The sequence below is a fragment of the Mustela lutreola genome, chromosome 12, assembly GCF_030435805.1.
Source record: "Mustela lutreola isolate mMusLut2 chromosome 12, mMusLut2.pri, whole genome shotgun sequence".
Lineage (NCBI taxonomy): Eukaryota > Metazoa > Chordata > Mammalia > Carnivora > Mustelidae > Mustela > Mustela lutreola.
Genome location: NC_081301.1, coordinates 21,865,185 through 21,881,652, shown reverse-complemented (window position 1 = coordinate 21,881,652; position 16,468 = coordinate 21,865,185). Strand labels below are relative to the sequence as shown.

The 16,468-nt window shown below is 42.3% G+C and overlaps 1 protein-coding gene across 1 annotated transcript in view; it reads right to left on the bottom strand.

The window, feature by feature from the left end:
- Positions 1-16,468, bottom strand: part of LPAR1 (lysophosphatidic acid receptor 1) — a 200,209-nt gene that overhangs the window by 143,300 nt on the left and 40,441 nt on the right. The window lies entirely within an intron of this gene.

Sequence of the window (16,468 nt, the reverse complement as noted above, 5' to 3'; positions counted from 1 at the left end):
CACACTCAGAAAAGTAGCATAGAGACATAGAGGGAGTGAGATAATATCCTGAAGACATCACTTGAACCCCTGCATCAAGGTGTACCTTTGGTCTGTCCCTCGAACTTTTAACTTACATAAGCCAATACATTCCAATCTGTATTTAAGCTCTTTGAGCTACCCAAGGAGTTCAGACAGGGGAAAAGAACTAAGAGTCTCTGGCCCCTTCTGAGAGAATTTGCTTTGTGTTCCTTTGTAAGGGGAAACAATAGAGCACTTGAAGAAGGCTCTGGAGAAAAACAAAAAGATTGGGATTTAAGGATATCCCTGAGCAGAGCTAATCTTTCAGGGCATGAAAAGAGAGAGTCTAGATTGCCCTTCATAGAAAGGCAAAGAAAACTTTCTGTACCTTTACACAGAATCCTTGGGGATAAAGCTGAAAAGAAAACAATTTCAACAGGTAGCAACTAAAAGGTTTCATTTGTGTTACTGTGGCAGATTTCAGAGACTTGCCTTTTAGCCAATAACCCACAAGGGTGCTTTGTGCCTCTGACCTGAGTTCCCATGCTTCCTACGAAATGTATTCCCTGTATAGGGATTAGTATGGTGTGGCACACTGCTGGTGGCAACCAGAAACCCTTACTTTTCTTGTCCCCTACAAGTGGAATTTTAGCTGGGTTTACGGATGTTCAGCTGGAGTCCCCACTTCCAAGCCAACTTTGTAGCCAGTTATGATCATGTGATTAGTTCGCACTAATGGAAATGGAAGAGTATGAATGGGAGAAAAGTGTGCAATTTCTACATCATTTGCTTAAAAGGAGATTGCTTGTCTTCCATCATCTAACTTGATTCAATTTCAAACAATTAGCAAGGATAACACCCTAGACACCAGAGAAGCAACAAGATGAAAGAAACAACGTCTTGGAATGATTAAGTGAAGACAGGAGAGCTATACCACCAACCAGGACCACTCATCACTAGACTACTATTTGACAGGGAAACAAATTTCCATTATTTAAGCTCCTGTATTTTGGACCTCTCTTTTGTGTGTATGTGTGTGTGTATGTACATATGCATCTGTATATATACATACACACACACACACACACATATAGCAGTTAGCCCCTATTCTAATATTCCTATTTCTGAATCTTTCACCATTTCCTCCTCTACTTTTTCATAACAGGTAATTTGCATTTCATACTGTCTCCTAAATCACACTCCATCTGGCCAGGGTCTTTCAGTGTCTCCTGAGTTTTTACAAACTATTGCAGCCGTCACCATATTGCTTTGTCCTCTAACAACAAAGCTGAAACTTTTATCAAATAATACTGAGAAAAACAACTCTGCTTAAGTATGAAAAAGAAAGCCCCTCAGCTATGAGAATTTCGTTTTGATTCATTTCTAGACACGACTGCTTTGATTTTATAGGGGGTATATCTGTGTCATTCTCAATCATCAGGAGAATGATGCTAATGATTCTCCCAAATATTTCAGATCAAAATACCATAACTTGCCCTATAATTTTAAGTGCATCAAAGAGGGTGGGGGGAAGAAAATTGAGAAAATTTTTTCCCATAAAATATCTGACATTTTTCTATTTTCTCACCTTTGGAAGTGTGTGTGACTTGATGATTAAGAACCCGGTCATCTTTCCCCAAAAGTCGGAGGGTGTGATTGGCCCAGCCATACCTCAGTCTGACTACACTCTGTGGCTGTGAGAGGTCTCCTGGAGATGGAGCTGGATGTCTGAGAGCAGCAGGTTGTAGATTCTTTAAAGCACACCTTTCACGTGACTCAGTTTTTTCTCAGTCTCCTTTCCTGCCTCTATCATCCTGCTTCTCCTACTCCCAACTGCATTCATCACTCCTGATGGTAAGTCTTTTATTTACATTTTAATTTTTAGTTTCTTTATAACTTTAAGTTGACGGTGCTCCCCGAAGCACCCCAACACTGCTCTCCCTACACCTTTTTTTCCTTCTGTTCTTCCTGCCACTGCCTGATTCTCACTCTGTTTCATTTGAATTCTTGAGAGTGAGAATCCCTTTGGCCTCCCTAATCCCTAGCTGGACAAACCTTTTTGTTCCATGCTTTCCTGTAAGACTGGCTATTTTGGGGGTTAGAGAGCCTCTGTCCTCCCCGACAACTACAGTGTAGGGGGGTAGAGAGGAGGCTATGCTGTAAAACATACCTGCCTATTCCCTTCATTTGTGGGGCATAAAAATAGGACAGAACCATTTTTCTTAGACATGGCTATGGGAATGGTAAGCACTGTGATTAGTCATTGTACCACAGTAATGAATATAAAGTCCACTGAACTTGAGCCGCTCATACAGAGTGGACAAATCTGGTGTGTATTTCCAGATTTTGTTTGGTGAGGACAGCTCAAATAAGTAAAATGGACAATTCTGTGTGGCAGGCCTCTAAAGTAGAGCAGGGCCAAAAGTTCTGCTAAATGAAACGACAACCTACTGAATGGGAGAAGATATTTACAAAAGACATAGCCAATAAAGTGTTAGTAACTAAAATATACAAAGAACCTATACAACTCAACACACACACAAAACAAATAATCCAGTTAACAACGGGCACAGACATGAACAAATATTTCTCCAAAGAAGACATACAGGTGGTCGACAGACACATATAAGATGCTCGACATCATTCATCATCAGGGAAACGCACATCACAACCACAATGGGATAACACCTCACACCTGTCAGAATAGCTAATTTCAAAATCTCAAGAAACACCAAGTGTTGGTGAAGACGTGGAGAAAAAGGGACCCTCTTACACTGTTGAGAATACAAACCAGTACAGCCACTGTGGAAAACAGTATGGAGCTTCCCCCTAAAATTAAAAATAGAACTACCCGGGACGCCTGGGTGGCTCAGTTGGTTAAGCAGCTGCCTTCGGCTCAGGTCATGATCCCAGCGTCCTGGGATCGAGTCCCGCATCGGGCTCCTTGCTCGGCAGGGAGCCTGCTTCTCCCTCTGCCTCTGCCTGCCATTCTGTCTGCCTGTGCTCGCTCTCTCCCCCTCTCTCTCTGATAAATAAATAAAATCTTTAAAAAAAAAAAATAGAACTACCCTATGATCTAGTAATCACACTACTAGGTATTTACCCAAGGAATACAAAAACACTACTATGAAGAGATATATGTGCCCCTATGTTTATTGCAGATTCTTTAAAATACCAAATTTGGAAGCAGCCTGTGTTCTTTGATAAATGAGTGGGTAAAGATATGGTAATATATATGAATATTATTCAGCCATAAAAAAGAATGAAATCTTGTCATTTACAAAAACATGAATGGAGCTGCCAAGTATAACGCTAAGCAAAATAAGTCAGTCAGAGAAAGACAAATACCATGATTTCACTCCTATGTGGAATTCAAGAAATAAAAAAAAGTAAAAGAAAGAGAGACAACCAAAACACAGACTCTTAACTATAGAGAACAAACTGATGGTTACCAGAGGAGAGCTGGTTAGGGGATGAGTGAAATAGGTGAAGGGGATTAAGAGTATACTTATCTTGATAAGCACTGGGCCATGTATGGAAATGATGAATTGCTATATTCTACACCTGAAACTAATATAATACTATATGTTAACTATGCCAGAATTTAAAAAAAAAAAATTAAATTCTGCTAAATAAAGTTCCTACCAAAAATCTACAAGAGGGTGAGGGGGAATAGCTCAATATATCAGTAAAACCCCAGTCGTGCTCTGTCACCATGGCAACCTCTTCCTGCCTTCCAGCAGCAACTACATTTCTAACCAGATGTCAGTGTCCCTGGGATCCCACGAGCAAAGGCTATATAAATAGGCAAGCTGAAGACCAGTCAGTGACCAGAGAGCCGAATGCATACCTGCATTCGGTATGACGAAGGTATGACATACCTGCAAGATGTCGAAAGCATACCTGCAATACCCATGTCCCTCATTTAACCTGAACTTCTCTTGGGGCAAGTAGTAGGGTAAACGCTGTAGAACTCTGGCCCTCAAGAAGTCACTAGAAGGGCAGTTCTGAGGTTGTTCTTCAGGTCTGCTTCTATCTTGAAAAGAAGAAACTTTTCTGGCCCAGCCCAGCCAATTAACTTCATTCAGGATTCTTACATTTACCTACCCTACCCAAGGATGGAAGGGGAGGGAAGAGAACTACCAAGGGAAAGTAAACACGATCCACCAAGACCATTAAGAAAGCCCATGGTGGGAGCGCCTGGGTAGCTCAGTGGGTTAAAGCCTCTGCCTTCAGCTTAGGTCATGATCCCAGTGTCCTGGGATCGAGCCCCACATCGGGCTCTCTGCTCAGAGGGGAGCCTGCTTCCTCCTCTCTCTCTGCCTACTTGTGATCTGTCAAATAAATAAAATCTTAAAAAAAAAAAGAGAGAGCCCATAATGGCTACTGTTCATCATTCTAACCCTCTTCATAATGAGTGGACAGTGAAAAATAACCAGATAAAAGGAAAGAATCTGACACTCAAGAGAAGAGTGGTTCTCTTTTGAAAAATCAGGAAAAAATGGCCTCAGTTAAGAATAAAGGTGAACACTAACTAGAACTTTTAAGAAACATTCTAATTGATATTTTCAATGAGATTTAAAGGATGATGCACAGATGAAATGAAAGCAGGCTACTGTTTGTGGTACTAGAAAGTAGTAAGTGAAGAGTGAATTCTTATAGATTTAAAAATATAATTGCCCAAAGTAAATAAATTAAAGCAAAACCAACAAGTGGCAGAATGGACATTCCTGGAAATCACATTAATGGTTTAGATCCACTGCTGCGCTCTCCTAGCTAGAACAGCATGTAACCATAAGGTAGTGTTTTGATGGGATCATGGACTTCACCGTTAGGGGACCCTTGTGAGTTCAATCCATAGCTCTACTGCCTTTATAGTTATTTTGTCTTGTGCTGTTTTTGTTAACTTTTCTAGGCATTTATTCCTCATGTATCACTTTGAGGTAATAAGAATGTCTTTTTATTGGAGCCATGAAGATTCAACCAGGTAATTTATGCAAACTCTAAATGTCTGATACATAAAATACTTAAATGTTAGTTATCATTATTAAAACCCAGCAAAAAGCAAAAACGTGGACTTCTTAATAGAGAAGATAAAGAACATGGAAGAGAAATAGAGACTGGATGCTATATCTATCCAACAGAGTGTTGAGTAAAACTTTTCCAATTTTACAAAAAAAGTCTGGGGGCAGCTGGGTGGCTCAGTCAGTTAAGTGTCGGACTCTTGATTTCAGCTCAGGTCATGATCTCAGGGTCCTAGGACTGAACCCTGCATCAGGTTCGGTGCTCAGTGGCGAGCCTGCCTGAAATTCTCTCTCTTCCCCCCCCCCCAGCTCAGACAGTCTCTCTCTCTAAAATAAACAAATAAATCTTTAAAAATATATATGTAAATATATATTTTAAAAACGGTAACTCATGCTGACAACTAAAAATAAAGAAACTCCTGTGCACACTTCCTAAAGACAGACACTAACAGGTAGGGACAGACTTACATGGTATAATAAAAGATGTCACAAGGGTCCTTAGCCATTACTAGCACCCTTTTCCCCAACCCCAGGATAAAACGGAAGGGCGAGGATTTTCAGAGAGTTTACATAAATCACTATATGTGATTCTCACTGATGATACATAGTATCTAGTGAAACTGCCATTAGCAGTGAACATAGCAGAAGCAGCAGGGACAGAGAACCTGTGGCACCTGACTCAGTCCAGTATATTAAGGAAACTCAAGAAATGTCAAGTAAGTAGGAGGCAATCAGTGAAGAAAACCATTCATGGTCAAGTCCAAAGGCTCTCTCTTGACAGCTTGGGGAAGTTTTAGTTGGGGGAATTGATTATAAGATACAGTAGTAAGAGCACTTGGGTGGTCTGTTGAGTACCTGCCTTCAGCTCAGGTCATGGTCCAACATCCTGGGATTGAGTCCCCTGCTCAGCAGGGAGTCTGCTTCTTCCTCTCCCTCTGCCCCTCCCTCCACTCATGCTCTCCCTCTTGCTTTCTCTCCTGTTCTCTCTCTCTCTCTCTCTCTCTTAAATAAATAAATAAAATCTTCTTAAAAAGATATAGTAGGGGCGCCTGGGTGGCTCAGTGGGTTAAAGCCTCTGCCTTCGGCTCAGGTCATGATCTTAGGGTCCTGGGATCGAGCCCCGCGTCGGGCTCTCTGCTCAGCAGGGAGCCTGCTTCCCTCTCTCTCTCTCTCTCTGCCTGCCTCTCTGCCTACTTGTGATCTCTGTCTGTCAAATAAATAAATAAAATCTAAAAAAAAAAGATATAGTAGTAAGAAAAAAAAGAAACGGGTAGAGGTACAACTCTAAACTTAACAGAACTTAAGAGACATACTGACTATTTCGTGTATGAACCTTAGTTGGATTCTGACTCAAACAAATAAATTTTGTTTTAAATAATGACACAGGGGGCGCCTGGGTGGCTCAATGGGTTAAGCCGCTGCCTTCGGCTCGGGTCATGGTCTCGGGGTCCTGGGATCGAGTCCCGCATCGGGCTCTCTGCTCAGCAGGGAGCCTGCTTCCCTCTCTCTCTCTCTGCCTGCTTCTCAGTCTGCTTGTGATTTCTCTCTGTCAAATAAATAAATAAAATCTTTAAAATAAAAAAAAATGACACAGTTGGTAAATTTGTACTGTGACTAGGTATTGAGATATTAAGGAACTATTTTTAATTTTTAGGTGTGATGAAAGTATTGTGGTATGTTTTAAAGGGTTATTTTCTTTTATAACACACTGAAGTATTCAAATATAAAATAATACAATGTCTGAGAATTGTTTCTAAATTATCAGAAAACACATATGGGTATAGTTATTGATGAAAAAAAAATTATAAATTTTTTTTTAAGTTTGAGTGTTTGAATAAAACAACCATTATCTGCTGTTTAAAATAAGCAGACCTAAAACAAAAAGAAAATATAAGTTTGGAAATAAGCAAAATGAGAAAATACTATGCAAATGATAGTTTAAAACTCATTAACTTTATTAAGGTCAGAATAAGTAATATTCAAAGAAAAAATTAAGTGAGATTAAGATAGATGGGTCATCTGAACAGTTCAATTTATCGAGAGATGTAGCAATGAAACATTGTATTCAAACAATATTGCATTAACTATCCAAAGCAAAAATTATTAGACGCATGGGGAGATTTCAGTATGGTAAAAGAAAGTACCAATCAATTGGACTTACAGATGAAAATATTCTAAAAGCAACTATTACAAGACAGATGGCAATAGTGTAAGATTTCAAAATAACTACATAAAGTTACTTCTAGGAGTTTAAAAATGGTTTATAATTTCATTCATAAGTCATCCCCAAGTGAGGTCAAGGCAGAAAAAAATGCATCTTTTATAAATGCAGTCAAGTCCCGTGTTAGGCCTTGAGGACTGAAAGGTGAACAAAAGAGAGCTCTCCCTCAAGAAGCTGACATTCCAGTGGGAGGAGACAGAAAAAATCAACCAATAAACAAACTACCCAACAACTAGCAATCAGAGCCATAGAGAAGATGAGAGAAAAGTCACTGCAGAGCTCTTAGGGGAGCACTTAGTTGAGATAGAATAGTCAGGAAAGACCTTTTGTAAAGATGGCATTTGAACAGAGACCTGAGGAACTACAGACAAGGGAGGCAGGAAGGGGTGGGAGTCGGGGCTCCATGTAGAAGGGAAGCCCAACCACCCCAAGATGGCACTTTGCTCCCCTTATTTGATAAGGGGGTTACATACCAATTTAAAAAGTCTCCAAATAGGGGCACCTGGGTGGCTCAGTGGGTTGAAGCCTCTGCCTTCAGCTCAGGTCACGATCTCAGGGTCCTGGGATGGAGCCCCTCATTAGGCTCTCTGCTCAGCAGGAAGCCTACTTCTCTTCCTCTCTCTCTGCCTGCCTCTCTGCCTGCCTCTCTGCCTGCTTGTGATCTCTGTCTGTCAAATAAATAAATAAAATCTTTGAAAAAAATAAATAAATAATTAAAAGCCTCCAAATAAAAACAAGCCAACACTTAAAAAAAGATAAACTGGGTAAAAATGTGTGAAATATGGAAAGTATTTTAATGTGGTTTCTCTTTTCTGAACATCCATCCCATTTGGATGACGGTCAGGGTAATGAGCACTGTTAGCAGAAGGAATGCAAGAGAAACAAGACTCAGTGTTCAGCTTCTGACTGTCAAATGGTTTTGCTCAGGAAGAAAAGGATTTTCTAAATTCTGTGAGCTCTCACTTACAGGATTGCTAAGTTGATCACAGAGTTCCACTACCAGGATCACACAGAGAGGACTCAGGAAGCAAAGGCCAGGCCAACAGAGGAAGGAGTGAAAATACATCCTTTCTTTTTGCAGTGGAGTTTGGAGAGAAATAAGAGGTGGGGTGAGGCTCGGCGCCAGTGATTTCACTTTAGTCCTCCCAGTGTAGAGGTCAGTGAGAGACACGGAGGAAAGATATCGTGGAAGCTGAGGGCCTGAAGCCGGTGGACCGCTTCCCTAGGTGCTCAATCAATGTTCAACAAGGTGTGAGAGCTATCACGCAGCACTGGTGCAGGGAGGTGGCTAGGAAGATGGCTTCCCACACCCGGATGTGTCCCGTAGGGGAACCGGATGTTCCCATGTGCCTTCATGTGTATGACCCAAGGCCACTGAGTGGATTCAACAGTGAGTGCCTACTGTTGAAACCAAGAGTCTGTGGTGGTGGGGACTTGGCACCTTGCTTCATTTCAGGTGGGAACATGTCCACAGGTTATTTCAAGATCTGTGTAGTCCACTGAGTCCCCTCCAGAATGCAGGCAAGAGTTTATCGTCTTCCTTCCAACTCATGTTTTCACTTTCTCGGGGTTTTATAGATATTTTAGTGAGGGCCCATGTAAGTGGGCTTCGGCAAGCAATAGCCTTGTTATTGGCACACCAAAAAAGAGACTGGGATGGCTTTAGCCACCCCACCCCAGCACCAGTAATCTCTATCCCTCCTTTATTCTTGGAGGTGAACATTGACTTTCTCAAACTTACGTAGAGTGCTATGCAAACCCAACTTTGGGCTTCCATTCAACACTATAAATGCCTCCGACTCCTTCATACACAGAAATTTTGTAATCACTGGTGGCAAACACAAACGCCATCTTGAACCTTGAACTCTCAACCCTTAAATTGGGCACTTGAAATCTAAAGTTTTGAAGCTGGCGTTTCTGAGGCAGGGACTAACAGGCTGTCATCTTTCTATCGGCAATTTTAGATCCCAGCTCTTCTGGATCCGATTTCCTTTGAGTTACTTAATTTTTTTCTATTAAAGATTTTATTTATTTGACAGACAGAGATCACAAGTAGGCAGAGAGGCAGGGAGAGAGAGAGAGAGAGAGAGAGAAGCAGGCTCCCTGCTGAGCAGAGAGCCCCATGCAGGGCTCCATCCCAGGACCCTGAGATCAGAACCTGAGCTGCAGGCAGAGGCTTAACCCACTGAGCCACCCAGGCGCCGCTCCTTTGAGTGACATTAAAATTCCATCCTCCTCTCTCACAAAAGGCAGGCACCTCAGCAGAACTTCTGGAAATAAGGGCCATAAATTCAAACAGTCGTTTACTCCTGACAGTACTTTCTTATGATTTCCTTCTTGTGCGATAAGTATCTCAAAGAGAAATGTTGGGACATAATGACCGATCGCGTCCTCTAGGAACTCCACCGCAAGTTTCGGCTAATTTCATTGATGCAACTTGGTCCTCTTCTATTTCTTCTCCTTTTCCTATCCTGTGTTTCATCTAAAGAGAGGCAAATCTGGATGTCATAAGTGAAAAAGAATCTAGAATCTCTGTAACTACTCACCCCATCTTCGAACCCCCTCTCTGGTATCCCGTTAGTGTCGCTGCTGTGCGACCCATTATTACCTTCTCTGCCTATGCTCCCCCTGTCCCCTCTGAACTGTTCATTCTTTCTGCTTCTGTGGTTTCATGGCCCTCGCAGCCCGTCTTCCAGCAACATCTACAGGCCTCGATGGATACCAGAGAGGAACCGCCCTTCACCATTTTTGCTACGATTCAACACTATGGCTATAAAGGTGTATCTTGTTAAGATGTGGATTCCTGGACCCCTGCCAAATCAGGAACTGTCAGCAAGTCCTGGAATTCTTCATTTTACAAGCTTTCTGGGTGATTATGATGCATACTAACCCTTAGGAAGTTAAAAACATATATATATAAAAGGCCTTTGGTCCACTCAACTCCGTTTTTTGACTCCTTCCTTCCTCTCTCCCTTCCTTTCCTCCTTCTTTGGAACTTAATTCAACACAGTGCACTGGGTTTCTGGTTTTCAGTCTCCCCACTTCACTGCCACTCTTTCCTCACCCCTTCTTTCTCATCCTCCGTCTCTCTGTTTCTCTCTCCTACCCTGCCCTGCTTTGCTCTGGCATTGAAGTGTATCCTGGCAATATGCTGAGCATTACAAGTATCTGATCCCCTTTACCAAGAAGGGGGGAAGGCAACAGGAAGGGAAGGGGAGGGGGAGGAAGTAGGGGAGGGGAAGGGAGGAGAAGGGGTGAGGGGAGGGGAGAACAGGAAACCAAGCTGGGCAAGAGCTGCTGGGCTGAAATCTCCCTTGAGCTTTGGACACGTAGGCTCCAAACTACAGAATGGTAAAGAGCCAGGAAACTTGAAAGTAAGCACAGCTGGGATTCATAAAGCCCCCTCCCTCTTTGATTCGGGGAGAGACATTTAAACAGCTGACCTACGGCTCCAGTGTTTCTTCTCCATCATATGGAATGTGTGATAAACAGATATTTAAGAGCCTACAGTGTCCTGCCCTCCTTTATCCTTTACCAGAATTTCACTAATTATTTTTCAAGAAAGTTTCCATCTGATGGGCCTTCTAGAAAAAGGCTTAACTCTTCCATAGGCTTTTAGAGTTCCGTGTTAGTCTAGTAGGAAAAAATTCTCTTCAAAACCTGTTGCCTGCAGAAGTGAGTAATACAGACCTTCTGGGGTTGTTGTTTTATTAAACACAAAAAGCTAAAAGAAAACTGGTTAGAAATTTACTGCTTTTTATTGCAGTCAAGGTTACTGAAGAATTGCATGTTAATTAAATGATGGCTAATAAAAGTGTGTTTAAGCTATATGTATTCCCAGACTCAGTAATTTAAAGGAAATTTATAGTAATCTTTTTGTCAAATAATGACTTCTTTTTGTTAAGCAAATATTCATCTTATCTGGCACATTAATGTTGATTAAAAATCCTTTTTCCTTAAAGTGGAGGCATATTCTCTCTCACTGAGTGTTTTGCTTTAAATGTTGGGAGAAGCAGGAACTCTATACCCATGTTTACCCTGCATAAGAAATGCTAATTTTATGTAAGTTAACTGGTTCGTAGAATTGTCTTAGATGAGTAGGCTTTGTGTCCAGGAATGAGAAAAGTTCTCTCGCTTGGAAAAAAAGATCCATTTTATCATCCTCAGTACGTTTTTAAAACAACAAATTCTGTTTGGGTTGCAAAAGTTCACAAAGAGATCTATTTGATTTGCTGAATTTAAATCACTTAGAGACAGCTTTCCTAGAGATAGGAAGGGGAGGAGGAGTCACAGCAGCACTCACTGAGAATTACCTTCCAAACACCGCCTCTCAGTCTGGACTTCACATCAAGATCTGGCCAACACAGTCCTGAAATTATCAGCTTTCTATAAAATCACAGCCTGCCGTCACTCAGAGTCTTTGCCGTCGAATTAATGCACATTCTCCTTTTCACAGCACTCTCCCTTTAATTCTTATTCTTCTCGCTTAACTTTTATAATAACTTGATTGACACCTATACCCCCCTCTGTTGAATGGATTCGCAACAGAAACTCTCAGTCAAGGGACCCAGGCTGGGGGAGGCAGTGGGGGAGAAAAGTATGTGTATAAGACAGGGAAGTGATGGAGAGAAAGTGCTGACACCCCCGCCCCATGGCTTCAGTATGCCCATCCCAAGTCTGATAAACATCTCTTTCATATTAAATATTGGCTGGAAGTACTTTTACATAAAGGAAAAAGTAGACCTTTTTTTTAAGGCTCTGGAAGGTGAGCACAAGATCAAAGGAGCCAGGATCGGAGTTTCTTGACTGGAATTCTGCTAACACAGATGGAAAACCCATTAAAAAAAAAAAAAGTCCAATCTATTCACAAATAAAAACAAGCCACTAGGTTTTAAGAGCTCTGGCTAGTGCCCTGTGGAACATTAGGAACCAATTAAATGGCTCTTTCCTTGTTGTTGAGCCTAAATGATGCTGTCTTTTCCCCTTTTCTGCTTAAACCAGCTTCATGTCCCTGTGATAGGAGTCCCCTCTTCATTGTCATTAAACCTCTGTCTCCACAGCATGTCAGAATTGGTAAAAATCCTGCATTTTATCATGCTGGGGCTAGGGGTGTGGGGACAGCTAAGCATCCACTGTATATCCTGTCGTATTTTCTTTTGCCCCCAAAAGACAGTGGACAGTTGCTTAAGGGCTGGGTGCATTTGTATGTTGAATCACAATGTCCAACCGTTGACAATGATTCTGTTTTTCATTTGCTTAAACTTTTCACCTCCCTCTTAAGCTTATCATGGAACATATTCTTCATGTTCTGCTTTTAGTTTTCCTTTTTTAGGCATGCGCACATGGTGCAGCTCTGAGAGGACAGAGAGGTAGGCTTAGTGCGTTATTGTGAAATATGGACTGGAACATGACATCAATCCTTCCAGTTACCGTCTGAGAACACACCACTCAGCGGGTCTGCTTCCCGTCTGCCCACCAAGACCACAGCCCCAACAGACAGGATGATGTCTCACGTCCGCACATCAACAAATCTACGTATCTGCTCCCGGGGCATATTCCTAGGAGCAGGGTGGGAATTACACATTGGAAAGAGCTACCAGTTAAGTTCAGCAAACCACAAGTCACATGGCTCTCCGCCGGTACAATACGCAGACGTGATCATCCTTGCACATTTTGCCATAGAAAACAAACAGGGAAAGAGAAGGAGCTTGGACGGGTCGCTTATTAAATCTCTCCAGAATGACTAAGACCACTCTGGAACCTCAGGGCACTTTAGGTAGGAACGGACAATGACCTCACAGGACTTTTTGGAGCTTCTGCTCCCTGCGAATCCCAGTCAGTGTGTTCCAAGTTCAGTCATGCGTCTTGTTAATGGCAGATAATTATGCCAGGAAATGATAGAGGAAATGTTATCTCGAAGTTGAAAAATGGTTTTCATCTTCTATCTACCATAACCCCAAAGCTTAGCCTCACGATCCTAGTGGTTCATCAAGAAACACTTCTTCCTTAAGAAACACTTGCACTGTGGCACCCGGGTGGCTCAGTGGGTTAAAGCCTTTGCCTTTGGCTCAGGTCATGAGCCCAGGTTCTTGGGATCGAGCCCCGCATCAGGCTCCCTGCTCAGTGGGGAGCTTGCTTCCTCCTCTCTCTCTGCCTGCCTCTCTGCTTACTTGTGATCTCTGTCTGTCAAATAAATAAATAAAATCTTTGAAAAAAGAAAAGAAAAAAGAAGCACTTGCACTGTTCTGCTTGGACCCACCGCACAGGATCTCACCGTTCCTTTCTTTTTTTTTTTTTTTTTTTTTAAGATTTTATTTATTTATTTGACACAGAGAGAGAGACATCAGAAGCAGGCAGAGAGGCAGGCAGATTGAGAGGGGGAAGCAGACTCCCCACTGAACAGGGAGCCTGCTGCGGGACTGGATCCCAGGACCCTGAGATCATGACTTGAGCCAAAGGCAGAGGCCCACCTGTCTAAGCCACCCAGGCACCCCTCACTGTTCCTTTCGAAGTCAGCAGCAGGATTAAATTACGCACCTTCAGGGACAGCTGACTGGCCATCCGCCTTGCTGTCTACACAACAGTGCTGCTTTTTATGCTTTTCTAGGAAACCGAAAGGAATAGCTGCCTTCCTAGAAACTGCCTGGTGACCTGGCACTAGCAGATGCATCTAGGTTGCCTAGTAGAAGTCATTCACATTTGAGTGGTGACAAAGTGTAATGGGAGGGGAAAAATCAGACCAGGGAAAAGGAAACCTGATTTTGGCCAAATCTCCTTATCAAAGGCGGCACCCAATCTCCAAGCCCCAATGTACTCAACTATTAAAGGAACAGCAGAAAATTGACATTCACAAGCATTTGGCAGAACTTGTAAATTTTTATGTGCACAAAACCCTTCCAAAAGCAGACCTTTTGTCCCCGTGTTTTACATGAGGAAACTGGAGCTCTGAAAGGTTAATTAATTTACCCAGGGTCGCAAAGTTAAAAAGTGGCAGAGCCCAGATTTGACTCTTAAGTCTAACTAGCTTCGAGGCTAGTGCCGCCCCTAAATCCACACGTATGAGACCATTATGCTTGGCTCATGGTTAGTGTTCTGCTCCCTTCCAAAGTCCCTTCTAGCTTTAAAATACAGATCCTTTTCTAGATCCCAAGCTTCAGGCCTATTCGTTTATGCAACTCACCTAACTCACTGCACCCAGAGTCTGGCACTATCTGCTCAATTCCCCCTCTTTAACTTCGACCAGGCTACTTTCTCAAACCATCTTCATGTCTTTCAGACCTAACTTCTGGCTACCCTCTTACTCTAACGTCCCCATGTCCCCCTCTTTGATGCTAATCAGTTTATGCTCCACTGTCCAGTACCATTTGTCAAGTTCTGACCTTTTTCTGTGTGCTAAGAGCTCCTGAAATCTTCTTTCGAGATCTCTTCAGAAAAAGTTAAAATAAGCAGAGCAATTCCCTGAACCCTCACTGACTTAGTTGACAATTGATTTGCATTAAACAAATTGTACTCTACATGTATACTGTATATTTCATATGATATATATTATATGCATATTTCATATAATATAACCATGTATAACAATATATATAACATATACCAAATATAAAATAAGGTATAAAATATACAATATGTACTATCCCATGTATATATGGCCTGTGGATAACTGTGAGAACACACACACACACACACAGAGACACTTCATAAGAATAACAAATACTTTTCAATAACAGCGCAGTATTTTGGAAAAGCAGTATTTTCCTAAAGGAAATAAAAGCTGCAAAGATCCAACTCTGCCCGCAGTGAAGTCAACCTTTTATAGGAATAACAGAGGATTTTAGTTCCTGGCAACCACATGTTCTCTCTGCTTTCCAACCCAAAATAAGGTATTTGTGGTGGTCTTCCCAAAACAAAGGAATGTGTCCCCCCAGACCCCGACCCCTACTTACCCACATAAAACAAAGAACTGCCAGAACTTTGAGAGAACAGTATTTTAGTTAGGAATTACGCTCCGAAAGTATGGGATCCCCTTCCCTCAGCGGCCATTCAGCAAGAAATAATTTCAGTCAAGCACTTGGCCTGAGGAGAGGACAGGAGGAAGCTGATGCCTTCCCTCTCCTCAGGTAGGAAATCCTGGAGGTCACGACTTTTGCTCCCCGTTTAAATTTATTCTCACACCAAAACATCAAGTTCTCCACAAGTTTTGCCCTTCTATTTTTTTCCAAACCGACACAATGTGTGAGAAAGACAATTTTCTCAAATTTGCCTGAGTTATGTGGCCGTGCTATTTTTGGTTTTGTGTTTGAACAATTTTACTTCGAAGTGCACCATGTATTAGACTGTGAGTTAAAAGAATTGGCAGGTGCAGAAGGCAGGAAAGGAATACTTTGGGTAGGATGAACAAGAAATCCTACAACTCTCTCTGCACAGGATTCCGCATCTGTTGCCCTGAGGTAGTAATACGGGGAGACTCCTAAGATTATTATTGTTCCCTCCCAGCCGGAGCCAAAGAAAACGAAGGCAATCTGGGACCTGTCACTCTTTCTCTCTCCTCATCAGCTTTTTCTCTCACTTCCTCCCTCTTCTTGCTCACCGGGAACCTCAGTCCAAACCCTGCCCACAGGGACTGGTCATTGACTAAAAAAAAACCACCTCAGCACTGTGCACGTCAGCTCCGCACTAGAGTCTCATTAAATTTTTGGAGTGACTTCTAAAAGCCAAACATTATTTTTAGTGTTAGGCCTCCTATTTCCTGGGGAGGAAAAGTGGCTCAGCCACACATGAGAATGAACCTGGTCCTAGACAGATCCTCAACATGCTTCCCCCAACCTCCCTGGCCGCAGGGAATCCGATCCCAACTTTCTCATCCCCACCTCGGTTCTCTCAAGGCAGATCCTGGGGGAGAGACAAGTCCAAAGTAGAAAATCAGAACACATCAAAATCCTACTGGTAGAAGACTTTCATGGAGTGGCTGGTTCTCTGGATACTTCCCAGGTTCGGATGAGTTAGGTATCAGGGAAGAAGTTATTCGGGAATGTGACCAAGAACATCCTACTAGAGGAGAACTACAGCATTCTTTCTATCTCATGCTTCTCCCTGAACCAACACCCTGATAAAGGGCGGGGCATTAACATAATGAATGCCTCGCTCCAGGGACAAAGGAAGAAGCAAGAAGAACTTCTGGCAACCCCTGAGCGTTCAGTCACAGGAGAAACCCTATTTG